Here is a 14,362-nt window from a genome sequence, read left to right as displayed (position 1 = left end):
AAGCGGTAGCTAGGCGAAGGGTCAAAAACACCGAGCGGCGTGGTTTCTAGGCCATGCGCTGCTATCTATAAACCCCTGCGAGCTTCTCCTATCCCCTGCCCTGCCTCTCGGCCGATAGACGCCATACCACCCCCTTCTATGCCTCTGCTCCCCCGTGTTACTCCGATCCTCTACCTCTACCTACACCACCTACGGAACTGCGCTTATACTTCCATATATACCTAGGTCACCTTCTCTCGTTCTCTCTCATCTCGCTCCGACTCCCTGTCGCTCTCTTCGTCTGGCTAGGCGTCGAGTCTCGCTTTCGCCTCGTAGGCCGAACCATTCGTGACGATACTACTACGTTTTCGAACTTGGATACAAAGATAGAACAACCACGAGGAAAACTCGAAATAGAGGGAGCTTTGAAATTTCCGGTTTCGCGGAACACCAAATCTCGATCGTAGCACGGGTCGATATTCGACAGTCGACGCTTTAATTAAGGATGTATTGGCTATACAGTCAATCCCAAAAGTTTATGTACCTTAGAAAAACGCATTTCCTATAATTAAAAAAAAAATCAGACGTCGGAAGAATAATACTAATAATAAATAGCTACGTGCTAAAAAGTATAGANCATTAATAGTTTACACGTTATTGACGAAAAACGAAAAAACAGTTTTTTGCCAATTACTCGTTAACTATTGACGCTAGCGATAAACTTTTACATGGAAATTGTAGATCTCGTCGTCCTCTACAAGAAAGGTCTTATACAATTTTTCCGTATGTCCAACGATTTGGGAGTTATTGGCCAAAAACGAAAATTTCGCAAAATCTGAAGGGATACCCCTTGGAAAAATCTCGGAAAAATCGAAAATTTTTTTTTGTTGTTTATTATTAGGAATGTTCTTCCGACGTCTGATTTCTTTTTAAAAAATGCGTTTCTAAAGTGCACAAACTTTTGGGATTGACTGTATAGCCAATACATCCTTGAACGACGATTTAATTTTGAGCAATAATCTTAATGAATCGCTATTGTATAATTATCATCATCAACTGATAGAAATTTCTATGTTTAAATCAGAACTGTTTTACAACACGTAAGATGAATAAAAACGTGCACTCTGTGCAGCATACGTTATAATTGCTAAATAAATGTTGAATAAAAATGTTAAATTAGGATTGCGATGAAGTATCACAATTCTGCAAGATACATTGAGAATTATTGATTGACTTTCATGCTCGCGTCACTCGATCACCTAATTTCCAACTCGCACCCGGTCGTTGCTCCAAACGCTGGCAGCGCGAAATTTCACTTTCATGAATACTAAACTTGGATAAATACCGAGCTCGAAGCGATTGCAGCTCGCAATCGTCCTTGAACATAGCCAAGGGTTCAACCTGCGCCAGTCGATAAAAGAATCTCGTCACGGGTCGGACAGATTTTTGCGTAATCAGCTCTCGGTTTCCTAGTTCGATCGTGTATTCGCGACCGGTCTATACATTCAGGAAGCAAGTCTGCCGCTCGAGTGAAAGTCGTTAGTCGGCGGCAGTAAAATAACAACCGCTACTTACTGCAAAAGACGCGTGTACGCGCTCGAGTTTCGAACCGTTATGCATCGAATTAACGGGCTGGCTGCTGCGAGGGGCGAAAGGAAAAAAAGTTCTTCGAATTTCACTCGAGTCGTTTCCTAGACGCAGCTTTCGATTGCTCGTTTTTCCGCGGTACAGCCAGATAGTATGCCGTATAAAAAACGCGAACGTGTTTCGTAATCGTTGCATCATCCGTCTCAGCGGATGCATGAATTATAATACTGGTTGTTAATCAGTTAACGAGTTACTGTGCGCGCCGCTTCGCGGAAATCGATACAGTAACCATGGGCCGAGGAACATACATATTATGTACCTCGGGAGTAGCTTATATTTCCGTTGGATCGCGGATGGATTAGTCACATACAGTAGAATAATCAGTGTCTTAACTTTAGTAGAAATCTTAACATCACAGTCCTGGCGTTAGATTTGAATTTTTGGAGGATTTCACAAATACAATCGTCGTCGTCTTATGAAAAATGAGCTGGAGCGAATTTAAATGAATATTTCAGACATATATTTCACGAGAGGTGGCATAAAAAGTAATGTTATTTGTCTAGTTATGCACTCTCTTGTCATTGGGTTTAGTAATCGGTCGAATCTAAGCTTACGTGAGCATCACCTTCGCGCCTTTCTCTACTTGCAACATTAATCCAAACATAAGAAAAAAGGAAAGTTACTAATTAAAAAATTCCACGATGTAAAACCGTCTAAGTAAATACATAATCGGTTTTTAATTGCGTAATCAATTCGCGACTAAAATTCCGTGGCTCGCCAGACTTGGATCGTTGCATCGGCTCATGAGAACCTCTGACGGAAGAGAGAGTGATCGGCTAAAGTACCCATGTGTGTGAATACGCGCTGTACCTTCGCGTCAATCCGTGCACGCAGATATGCGTGATCGGTTGTATAACTGCGTAAGAAGCGTGGATAATGGTGCGTGTACCGCACTGTATCGCGTTTATTCGCACCCGTTCAGCGTTGGCCATTGTCAAGTTTAAGCACCGAATTACCCGAGGCCGATCGCCAGCTCGATATCGAAATTGGCTCCCTTGACATCTGTTACGATATTCTTGAATTATGAGAGCGTTACATATTGAAACGATACCATACATTCATTTAATTCAGTTAAACCTTTTAGCAGAACATGTCATACGGCTGTCAGATCTGAACCAGAGAAATGTTAAGAACAAATAGGAATACGTAGACATATTTTACCGGAATTCGAGTGAATTAGTGAAACGTTTTTTGCAAGTGTTACTTAATTTTTATAATCATTATTGTCAGGACTTCTCGCAGGACTCGATTAAAACCTAAACTATATAAAAACATACAAAAGGCTTCACAAGGTTTTGCAATGAATGATGATGCACGTCGTAATCCTATTTTGGTAGCGCTACTCAGGCTTTTTGTACCACATTTTATGCGATGATTCAAACGGAATAGAGTAGGCGTGTAGAACCCGTAGGAGTGGAAACAGCTGAGAGAGGGAGGCAGATATAGTCGCCTATCCGCTCGGAAGCGAACGAAATCGAGGGTGAAAACGCGTCGGAAATGATGCAGCCCCGGTACGTATCGGACGTCGCGTTTCCTCCTTGCTTCCTTTAAATTTCACGATTCGGGTTTATGCGGGAAAACGGTCTATCGTTGCCGGTTGAACGCCTACGTTCCGCTGCTAAAGCGATCGTATCGTTTCACTTCCTGTTGCGTAACCCAATTAGCTGCTTATTTAATACCGGCTCGTCGACCGCAAATCATAGCTGCCTAATGGGGAGGAGCGTATTAGTGAAGAGCCACGAGAGGAGACGAGAGCAGAGAAAATGAAGGGTGAATAAAAAACCGAAAGCTCTGCGACTCGGAAAGTTCTCGGCCAGCATTATCTGCACGAAACGATCGCATTATGCGGGGAGATCAGCTTCGATTGGTCGCTCTGCGGCGTCGGTCGACATTTTGCGTTTCATCGTGGGACGATTAGCGAGAGTCGAGAACCATCTATGATGTTTGCGATATCAGAAACGTCGAATAGGTATCAAGATATAAAATGATATTTCTCAGAGTTTGTGAGAGTGAGATTTACGTTTGGAATTAATCGCTGTTATCGGGTACTGAAAGAATTCTTCACTCAAATGTAAATGAACGATTTCTATAAATTAATTCGTCTTCTTACTTCAGAAAATGTAGTGCATCATACTTTAAAAATGTAATATTTAGAAGATACATATAGTTTTCGTTATAATGATTAAAAATGCAAGAAATATATTTATATATATATAAACATTGCATAATTCTGGCATTAACTATTCGAAATCGCGACGCTTGAGAGCCACTGACTGGGACAAATAAATTCTCTACGTCATTAGGGTGGATGGAGCGATCGAGCTGCGGAAAGGGGGGGTGGGTGTTATTCAGCAGCCAGAAAACCGATGGGTTGGCAGAAGTGCGGTCGGTGCACAATGCACAAGGCAGCAGCAGAAGGTCTCGAGCCGCGAGGTTCAGTCTCTCGCATAGGTCACTTCCTCGTACATAACCCAATTAAAACGATTATTTAACGCTCTGCCCTCTTCCTCTTCGTTATTTTCTTTCTGCCTTTTCTTTCGTGCCTTGCCCCTATCATCTTCTCACCTACTTTCACGCGACCGGAAAGAAGAAATGGGAATAAAGGTAGGGTAGTCGGGTAAAGTAAACTTGATACAAATGACCTCTCAGAAATATAAATGAAGCAGGTAATTATTGTTCTCGGAGTTTTATGTAAAGACGTACTTATACTATTTGTCTAGTACTATTTTTTAAATGATAAACTCGCGAGTATATCATTCATGTATTTATTAAAAATATTAATACTACGTGTTTAGTGTATTTCGGATGAAATTGTCAATAATTGAGACAAAACTTCGACATTTGGGACTTGTAAAATCCTTAGACAATCTGATAAGGGTTTGGTGAATAGTTAATCGGATGCTAGGGCACGAGAGTTACGTAATCTCGTCTCGGTGTCTTTGGACGTGACAAAGTCGATAAATCAAGCTCAGAGCCGCGAAAAGTCGAGGTGATGGTAACCGAATATCGAACGGAACCGAAGAGAATAGGGGAAAGGAGAACGTGAAAGAAAGGAGAGGAAGGACACGTAGGATATGGAAAAAGGGGATGAAGGGAGGGTATAACCCAGGGACATGGAGATTACGTAGTTTCGTGCATGCACGAAAGGCGAAAAGCTCGTGTGCCACGGCGAGTGCGCGCTGGCCTATTCCCCGTGACCAGGGTTACCCGCGGTCGTTGTGTCCGAAAACTTTGGCAATAAACTTACGTTCTAGAGAGAGAAAGACAGACCGAGAGAAAGAATGGGAGGGCGAGTCCGCGGGGTGTAACACGGCCGGCCCATCGGTGGAACCGATAGAGAACGTCAAAGCGATGTGATGGAACGAACAAACCGGCCGACACCGCACTTACAAATCTGCCGGGATAGTTTCACTAGTTGCGTAATTCTAAAGGTGCGTTTAGACCGAACGAAATAAGAACCTCCACTTATAACTCTCTTTGTAAAGCCAAGTGCGTAATTAAATTAATTTCAAACCAATAGAATTGTACGAATTACATAGTATGTTATTAAGGTCCGCACACGTACAAATGCTATTTATGAAAGATCAATTATCTGATAGTTTCAATTCAACAAGTTTCAACAATTTTCATTTGTTTTATTAATCTTTTATTATTAGAATTTTAAGGACTGTTTAAGAGTTTGAGAAAAGTAGAGGGGAAACAATTCGTTATAAATCATTAAAACAGTTCGTTAATTAAAACCTGCTGAACGTGTTTCATATAATTACATACGTGAGCAATGAAAGATTTCCGGTTGTTGTGGATGAATATTTACATGATGAAGAGTCAATCATCGTTCTCTAGCTCGAACGTCTGGGAAACGTATGCCCAAGTCAGGTCTATGAAGATTTATTTTTCGGATACGTTCGCCGACGGGTAGTTTCACTACTTGCGTAATAGCCCCACGATAGGCTGTCTACTAACTACCAGCGCTACTGTCGCTGTTGCCGCGCCGACCGACTTGCAATCGAGACAGCCAAGATCGTTGCCAGTTAATTCGAGAAAGTTTCAACCGGCCCGTAGACGTAGATCCTGACCTGAGAAAAGAAAAGCGAACTCATTGCGCGACACTTCCCCTCCTCTCCTAATTCTCGTTTATGTAACTGTTCGATCTACCGGTTATTATCGACTCTTAATGGTACCCATTACATCAATGCTATGACTTACGAATATCTGAACAGTAAATCATAATATTATAAACATGTTTGATACTTGACTCCCAGAGTTTATATTTGAATGATTACTGGCCTTTACATTCATATCATCTTTAAAATTTCATAAGATATTTAGTGCTTCGTCCAATTTGGCATTTTCTCCATTAAAGACTGATTAATAACGTGCAAATATCCTTTAATGTCGCAGATATCATAATGCTGTGGAATCAATTGTCGTCTAGATCGGAAAACCGAGCTACTGGATGATTTCCTCAAACGTTCTCTGTGCATCCAGGATCAACGACGGACAGGTAAGCGATAGTTTCACTAGTTGCATAACGAACAGTCGTGGTACACGTTGTCAAACAGAGCGCGTGTTGTAATACGCCAAGTACTTCCCATAACCACAGTTTCTGAAAGTTCTTAAACGTGGCGAACAGTTTGATATCACTGAAAATTGCATTCATCAATAACTCGTCATGTTTTTGGAGTCCTATGATGTCATTCTTCTTATATTTTTATTTATTATTACATTGTCCGGGCGTAATTTAGTACTTTTCTCGCTGGTGCTCTTTAATCTTACGCCATTTTTGAAAATTCTTTATGATTATTTTAATTGATAAACTAATTTTATTTCTGAAAACAATTATATCAACTATTTGATTTTTCATTTTCGAATTAAAGAACTCTTGTTCTACGACAATTTGTAAGCTCGACTGAGAATTACTGTTCGGGCAAAGATTAGAAGAGATTCGCGCGTTATCTCTATCACGAGAACGAACGAATTTAGAAGTGCATTGCTGCGAGCGTGCAATAAGCATGTATGTATACATACATACGGAGATAGCTACTTAGTTTGTGCTCGCCGGCTGATAGGGTTGCGAAAACGTCATCAAAAAGTTCATGATACAAAGTCACGTTACGAAAATGGCGAGTGACGCGAGCTGCGTTGTTACATGTGCGTGTATCGGTGTGTTATTACATCGACATCGAGAGCGAGGGAGCGCATCGGTGAATGTTAATGCCAATTCGAACATGGTTCCAATAATAATACGTGGCATGTCGAGTCGTGAATGTTCGCCTTTCGGTTTTCACTTAAAGAGACTACAAAGTCAGTTCCCATAGAGAAACCTGTGACGTTTAATCCAGGTCAATTAAATCAGAACTTATAAATATACTATGGATTTTTATGCATTTATAAAAGGAACTGATGTGCTGAAAATATAAAGAATGCACGTAATCTGCAGAAAATCTACATCTACCCAAAATCGTTAAATTTATAATATTCTTTATGTGTAAATATATTCTTTATAGATATATTCTGTAGTGTAATAAAAAAGGCTTATTTTACGTATTCAGAATTTCAACTATTATGATATATCATCCCCTTATAGAACTTCTTAACTATTGCATAACCATTTTTAATTTACGGTACATATGATAGTCTCGTTTCTTTTAATTTCGTTTTAATCTTCGACAATTTTGTATTCCGCACGCAAAATATCCAGTGTAAAATTTATTTGACTACGTGGTTTAGGGGAATTAGAACATTGCATTCTTGACCGAGTGAAAAAACCGTCAAGGATTCTCTTTTGCACGCAAAAGATGCTCGGCCTCGCAATGAAAACCCGCGTACTTACGTAATAATGGTAATGAGTTAAAAAAGGATCCTTGGCAAAGTTCAATTTTTAAATTGTTTTATGATATGAACATAGATAAAGTACTGCACCGTTCATAGTATACAATTTTAAATAAAACTGTGTTGATTTAACTAAATTATAGTAATCATACATTTACGTTTAAGTACTACTATTTCTATAGTTTCCTCATATAAATAACTGACTCGCTTGGTATTTTTGAAAAATTGCCAATGGAAAGAATCTCTCTATTTTTGTACATTCTTGAATGTCATTAACATTCCTGCACTCGGTGTGATGTTCCTTATCGACGACAGCAATTTCCTCTATCGTCAAAAGCTTCTTTTGATAATTGCACATCTTTCCATAAATTTTCCAACGAACGACAACTATTTATATAACTCTCGCCGTCAGGCGTTGTGCGCGCAGTTCGCCTATTGATATTTCTCAGTCACGTTCAAACTAACCGGACAAACGTTCAGACGTGTGAGTACTTACATTGGAAAGAAATTTTTAAGCTGCCAAGTTCATTTTAAAAATAACGAGTTTAAGTAACCTTGTCTTGTTTGATTTTTATTAAAGTTTCGTAATCATTTAATTTTTAAGTGTAAATTCAAAGTGAGACAATTCACTCTGTTCTACAATGAATTGTAAATCGAGAAATGATCAATAAATTCATGTTACGTAGTGATTATTCACTATTGATTTTTATTAGTTTATCTCCTTTTTTTAAGTATGTTTTTCTGTTGCAATACAGAAGATGAAATTCTTGTTGATCTTCTATCTGGGATTGATATGGACAACGATGAGTATTGTAAGGGCGACGGTAGATGTTCCTTTCATGAGCGTTCAAGAAAATATCGTTTGGACCCCTTTCCGGTGTCGTGTCGGATACGTTCGTTTCGCCGGTAAATGTCGAAGAGTTTTCTAACAATTATTTAATTTCAATATTTTTATAACAACTTTGTGCCAATTTGAATATTAATAAAACGAAATCGATTGAATCAAAGTCAAATAAAACATCAAATACACGAAGAAGTCACTACTTTTTCCATCATTTTATAAAACTAAATTTGTTCAACGTATTTGAGTTATTTTTTGGATGATTAACGGCCAAATGAAACGAAAGGTAACTTTTAACATTACTCTCGGTGCAATTTGTTGGAGAGTACTTTTGGTTTCTGGGTTACACAAGTTTCGTTTGCAGCGCGATTTCTGAAAACGATGTACATACGTATAAACTTTTTCAGTGTACAACCTCTAACCTACATTCCGTTTTATCTTCTACGTTCCGTGAATGCAGTGCGTTTCAACAAAATTCGAAACTGATAAGAAATTCGTTCGCGAGTTATCGGTTAAGAATTTTTGCGATTAATGGAACGCAACCTGCCGCCGCACTGTTTTCTCTCTTTAGTAGAGAGTAGTAGATAAGTAGAGTGTTCATGTCCCGTGCGACTGCGATGTTAAAGCAATGTCAAAGGTGCAACAGAAATAACATTCAGGGTTAACGTGTTTCGTTTTTGCTTCGGTTTGCGATTGATAATGCAAGGGCAGCGGTATCGCAGTTTCTTGGACGTATCTATTTCTCTCTTAAGATAAAGGAGAACGCGTTTTGTTATAAAATTGATAATCATAAATGAGACTATTCAATTTCTAAACTTATGCGAACACGTTGAGGACACAATTATTGACTCGTACCACTAGTTTTTTCCAATGTACAAACCTTTAGATTTTCCTTGCTATTTATTCGATATTCCGTACAACTCTAAGGACGGAAAATAGCGACAGAATTTCTTCCCCGACTCCTAGCAAAAGGATCTCTCTTAAACATCAGACAGAAGTAGAGTTAATGCAAACAAGCTTGCCGCCAGTCGCAGAGAGTAGTAAATAGCGTTACATAAAAAAATAGTCATTCGAGTTTCTCGTTTTCGTTAGACTGTGACAAGAAACGAAAAACTGTTGTTTGGTCTTTGATCTTGACTAAACGACGATAATGTAACGGGGTCCGTTAACTCTGAAACTGTCGAGACCCATTATCGTTCTTGAGCACACCCGGGTTTTTCGCATCGCGATTTCCGCCAGTTTCGAGACTCGTGCGATTTGCCACGGCTGGCCTAAATAAACAAACCAGAATACATTGCATCCATCGACTAGCCGCTCACGGAAACACGATTTCGCGCTGTTTATACAATGGCTGTATAAATCCAAAGCTCGATCGGGAACCGGAAGCCACAGTGGTGGCCGGGTTTCCGACATTTTGGAACAACTCTCAAAGTAGAGACGTCGGTGATTATGTATTAATGTCTACATAAGAGGATTTCCGTGGTTTTCGGAAAGTTTGTTATTATTTTTGGAATGTGTCTCGAGAGATTCTTCCTTACGACTGTTAAAAGAGCCATTTCCTTGAAATCCAACTTCTTTCAAACTACTGCTATGTGCAAGCTAATAATAATAAAAGTTTTATCTTTAAGAAGAGGAATTCATTGTGTTTCATCTGTATTAACTTAGAATTTTATGAAATTAGTATGTTTCGTTTAAAAATAATGATACTGTGCGATAAATTACAGTGTACAAACTGTCGTACAAGTTTAACTATTCCCGAGTTAGGATATTTACGCAATGACATAGTCATCGAAACGAGCGAACACCGTCTAGCCGTAATAATCTGAAAATAGACCAGTACAACGTCATTGAAAGGACAATTGTCGGCAGCATTGAACCTCCCACGATCGTCTGTTCAATTCGCTTCGTTTCGGGTCGCGTATCCGTATTCGACTACCAACTGGAAATATTCCAATGAAATCCAAAGAAGAGTCGACGGCATAAAATCGCTTGCTACGGTTGCATAAGTCGAAGCGAGCGTTTAGACCTGCTGCCGATGGCCTAAGGCTCGCGCTATCGCGGCCCGCCATTTTTTTCGCCTAGTTCCTCGAGGTATCGGCGAATTTTTCGCCGACCTAGTTCTCGTTATCGCGTCGGACAGACTGTTAACGAGGCTCGGACGTCGATTTCGCGGAACACGGGATGTCGCGCCTCCTCTTGTCATTGAAACATTCAAGATCTAGTGCAGACCGCGAGCAATAGCGTTATCGTCACGAGTATATACACATATGTGTGCGTATGCGCTGAGTATGTGCTACAGTCGTAGAGCGAAACGTTATTTTTGCGCGCGGAAATCTTTCGGCCCCGTACGATGCGATGAATGAACGTCGTGCTACTGACTGCGGGATGAATGAACTCTTTTGGAGGGACGGGCTTTCCTTCCTTCTGAATGTAAAATTAGTTTCGAATACGATACAACCTCGTGTTCGTTTTGTATCTTCTCAACTCGAAATATCGTTTTAATTAATTTAATTTATTAAATTGTTCGAAGTCATATCAAGAAAGTAATTTACGTGGATTAAATAACTAATTTAATTGATTAAATACACAAGTGTTGTAATCTTGGTATGATCAAGGATATTGATGCAACTCTTGTTATCTGTAATATTCACATAGTATTCGCACATTCATCTACTAAATAATTTGACGAAAAATGATTCTTGAAAGAATTAATTTCGGTGTAGATTCTTCAGGGAATGGATTTCGGAATGCAACGTATGAAAGTAATACCTATTCAAAGTTTCGATGAGATTGGATTGATTATTTTGTTTGGAGTTCCTCTTGTTACTTTTTGTACGTCAATCGAAGTACCATTCGAGAAATAGAAGATAAGAGCTGCGGCGTTTGCCAGAAGGTAAATTTCTGGCCATACTCGCGCATATTTTGTATTATTGTTTCCGTTGGACGATACCAATATTTCCCGCGAATTGCTATTTCGCGTATATTTATCTGGTTGTTTTATCCTGACCTCATAAATCGTTGCGGTTGAATTTCTTACATAATGTGAGAATCACGTGAAAATATAACAGTATTGGTATGTAGGTACTTATGAGAAATGATCCAAACCGATAGCGATCTACGGTAAAAAATATAAACCAGTACTTTTTTATCGTAAGAATAGGTAATAATCCTTCTGACTATTACAACACACTGCGAATTTTATTAGTACACTACAATACTACTACACGACACGAATATACTACACGAATACACATAGCAATGCGATGTTGATTTACGAAATTATATCTAAACTGAGAGACATTCTAACACTCCAAAACTAATAACATTATATGTGCATGTATGTAATGGATATTCTTGAACATTATATGCATTCTTTATATTTTCTGCACATCAAATTTGTCTATAAATGCATAAAAATACCAGTTTAATCGTTATTCAACGAGCAACGTTTGTTAACAACTTTTCGGAAATCAAGGAATTTGTATGTCAATTACACTTTATTTCCTGTCTTATCTTAGTCAAAAAAGATAATTTTATGGCATTCGTTAATGGAACTTAGTATCGAAATATGGTTATTCTCGCGATTTCGCGAGGCGGAGGTCCAGCCGCTGTTTACGTCTCGGTTGCGGTCGAAGTTTAACGAAGATCTGGGTCAAGTGATGTTTGGAATCCTTGAATCTCTAGAGAACGAGCAGCCAGCCTAGAGAGAGAGAAAAAAAAAAACGTTCACCTAGCGAGCAAATAGGAGACGCGGCCTCGGAATCGCGTACGCATTGACCGAGGTCCGTTACGGAACATCCACTGCAACTTATCTGTGCGAGTCGCGATTTTTTAAAAGTATCAGATAATTAGTATTAGACTATAGGTCACGATCATACACTTTACTCTTTCCTCTCGCGACCTCTGTGTGATGAAAGACCTACGCGTAAAGAGCCAAGAAAGAATGACAGTGTTCGTGGAAATGGTAGCTTAGTAACTATATAGTAATTTTAACACCTCGGAGATTGACATACAAGAGATAACGAAAAAATTGTAACGAAGAATTGAAGATTGAGGAATATGTAATACTATTTGAAGAATTTATTCATTGCGTTCGAGGCTGCGCTTTTTACGCCGGTTGAACGCGAAGCCTAGCTCTCTACCTTGCACGAGCAATGACTTTTTTCCTTGCATGTGATTATGAATCACTGCATAATATCCTCTCGACGGCCTTAACCGACAGAAGGAAAACGAAAGGCCGCGGATACGCTTCGACTTTGTCTAGTTATTCTTAACAGTCTACGGGCGTTTCTTTCGCAAGACACGTAGGATAGACGTATAAGTTCTCAAGTGGATACGATGAAAATAATAAAAATTATGAATGAAACGATGGACAATATGGACATCGTTTAATAGTATGTACAATAAAAAAGACATGACCAATCAATTCATATTAACTGGTGTCTACAATTTTCTATGTTTTATATCTTAATTGGTATTCAGTTATATATCTTATTCATAACTATGTCAGCCTTAAAACATCAAATCACTAAGGAATAAACAATTTTTTCAACAATTATATATTTCAATAAATTGAATCAAACAGTGTGAAGTTGTGTAAGGTCGCGGTAATCATTCCTGTGGTGAGGGAACAGATAATCCTGAAGATGGCGAAAATTGCCATTAACGTACATCGGGAGTGTGTACACTCGGAATAATGCGAGAGGAGTTATCCAAGGAGACTGTTGAGCAAAAAAGGAAAGCGATCTTCGCGGAGAAATTTCTTGCACGACGACGAGATGGAAAAAGAGAAAGAGGGATATACAGAGTCCCCGTCATCCGCATCATCGCGTTCCTCCATCGGACCACGAAGCGACGAGAGCCCTCCGTCAATCGGTTCGCAAGTAGAGCGTGCACATCGTGTGTAGTACACACACGATCTGTATGGACGAGGAGAGCGCGCACGCGGCACGGCGAGAGCCCCGAGACCCTTTTGCGCGTTCGGGAAAGCGCGAGAGAGGGTTCGATGGCGTGAACTCTACGCTCTGAAGCCTCGAGTTTTGCACTCGTGCACGCTCGCTAACTGGCAACTTAATGCAGATAGGTGTACACATAGGTATGCTTGCCCCGTAACCGAGTATCAACCAACTCTATCTTTATCGTGGCAACGTAGCAGTCTTTTCCTACCCCATCCTCTTTTTACCGTTTTTATTTTCTCCCTTTCGTTTATTACTTTCGTCACCGTTTTTCTAAATAAAGTTAAAACTATGAAAATAAAGAAAAAATGTCTTATTTTATCGTAAAGGTTCTTATGTATTTAAATGACGCGAATTTAGTCATATTCTTTTTAATAAAGATTGAATTCTAGATTGATTCGTTGTAAACTCAAAAGATTAATGACGATGACGTAGTATAGGAAGTGCGTTCTTGTCTAAATACACGGTTATGACTATCAATTAATTGATAAAAAATTTTGATATAGAGTAACTGTTTTCCATCAATTTTTCGAATTGAATATACTCTTGATCTTTTTACTTTAATAAAAATCATTCAGTTCCGTCTCATATCTTGGGCTTACAATCTGGGATCGTTTGAACAATGTAACCCGTCCCAGTTTCATGAATCGTGCTGAGTGTACGTACAGAGAGACCTTCCACGCGAGATATGCGAACGCACGAAGTGATGGAATCCGAACGGTGATAAGAAAAACGAGAAGCTGACTAAACGGAGCTCCGGAACGTTCAAGGAACGCGAAACGTGATTAGAGAGAGGAGAGGACGAGGACGAACGCACGCGAGCGCGTCATTGCTCGCTATCATGAAACTTTTTAATGCAACCAATCGGTGCAGCGTGGCGCGGCATGTTTACAAGCGTGGCACGAACCGAGCCGTGTCAACAAGATAATGCACAACCTGCTTCTTCTCTTTTGCTCATTAATGACATGTTAGACTGATACGTATATGTTCATCTCTCCACCCGCAAGGCTCGGGACGTACTGTTTATAAAATGCATACTCGATCGAGGCGTTGTTAGCATATTCATGAAGCAAATAGAATTATAATATTTCAGTGTATGTACAGATAT

The 14,362-nt window shown here is 39.5% G+C and overlaps 1 protein-coding gene and 1 long non-coding RNA gene across 4 annotated transcripts in view; one reads left to right on the top strand and one right to left on the bottom strand.

Annotated features, from left to right (window-relative positions):
• Hr4 (nuclear hormone receptor 4) overlaps nt 1-14,362 on the bottom strand; it is a 129,998-nt gene that overhangs the window by 63,624 nt on the left and 52,012 nt on the right. The gene's annotated exons all lie outside the window — the stretch shown is intronic.
• The window catches only part of LOC113464819 (uncharacterized), an 82,403-nt gene that overhangs the window by 28,547 nt on the left and 39,494 nt on the right, over nt 1-14,362 (top strand). Inside the window, exon 2 of the long non-coding RNA XR_003389681.1 lies at nt 6,028-6,130. This is a non-coding gene — a long non-coding RNA (uncharacterized LOC113464819). The remainder of the gene's footprint in view (nt 1-6,027; nt 6,131-14,362) is intronic.

The sequence above is a fragment of the Ceratina calcarata genome, unplaced genomic scaffold, assembly GCF_001652005.2.
Source record: "Ceratina calcarata isolate Rehan_Ccalc_2016 unplaced genomic scaffold, ASM165200v1 scaffold554.2, whole genome shotgun sequence".
NCBI classification, from domain to species: Eukaryota; Metazoa; Arthropoda; class Insecta; order Hymenoptera; family Apidae; genus Ceratina; species Ceratina calcarata.
Note: the sequence above shows the minus strand (reverse complement) of the source record. Positions and strands in the feature narration are given on the sequence as shown.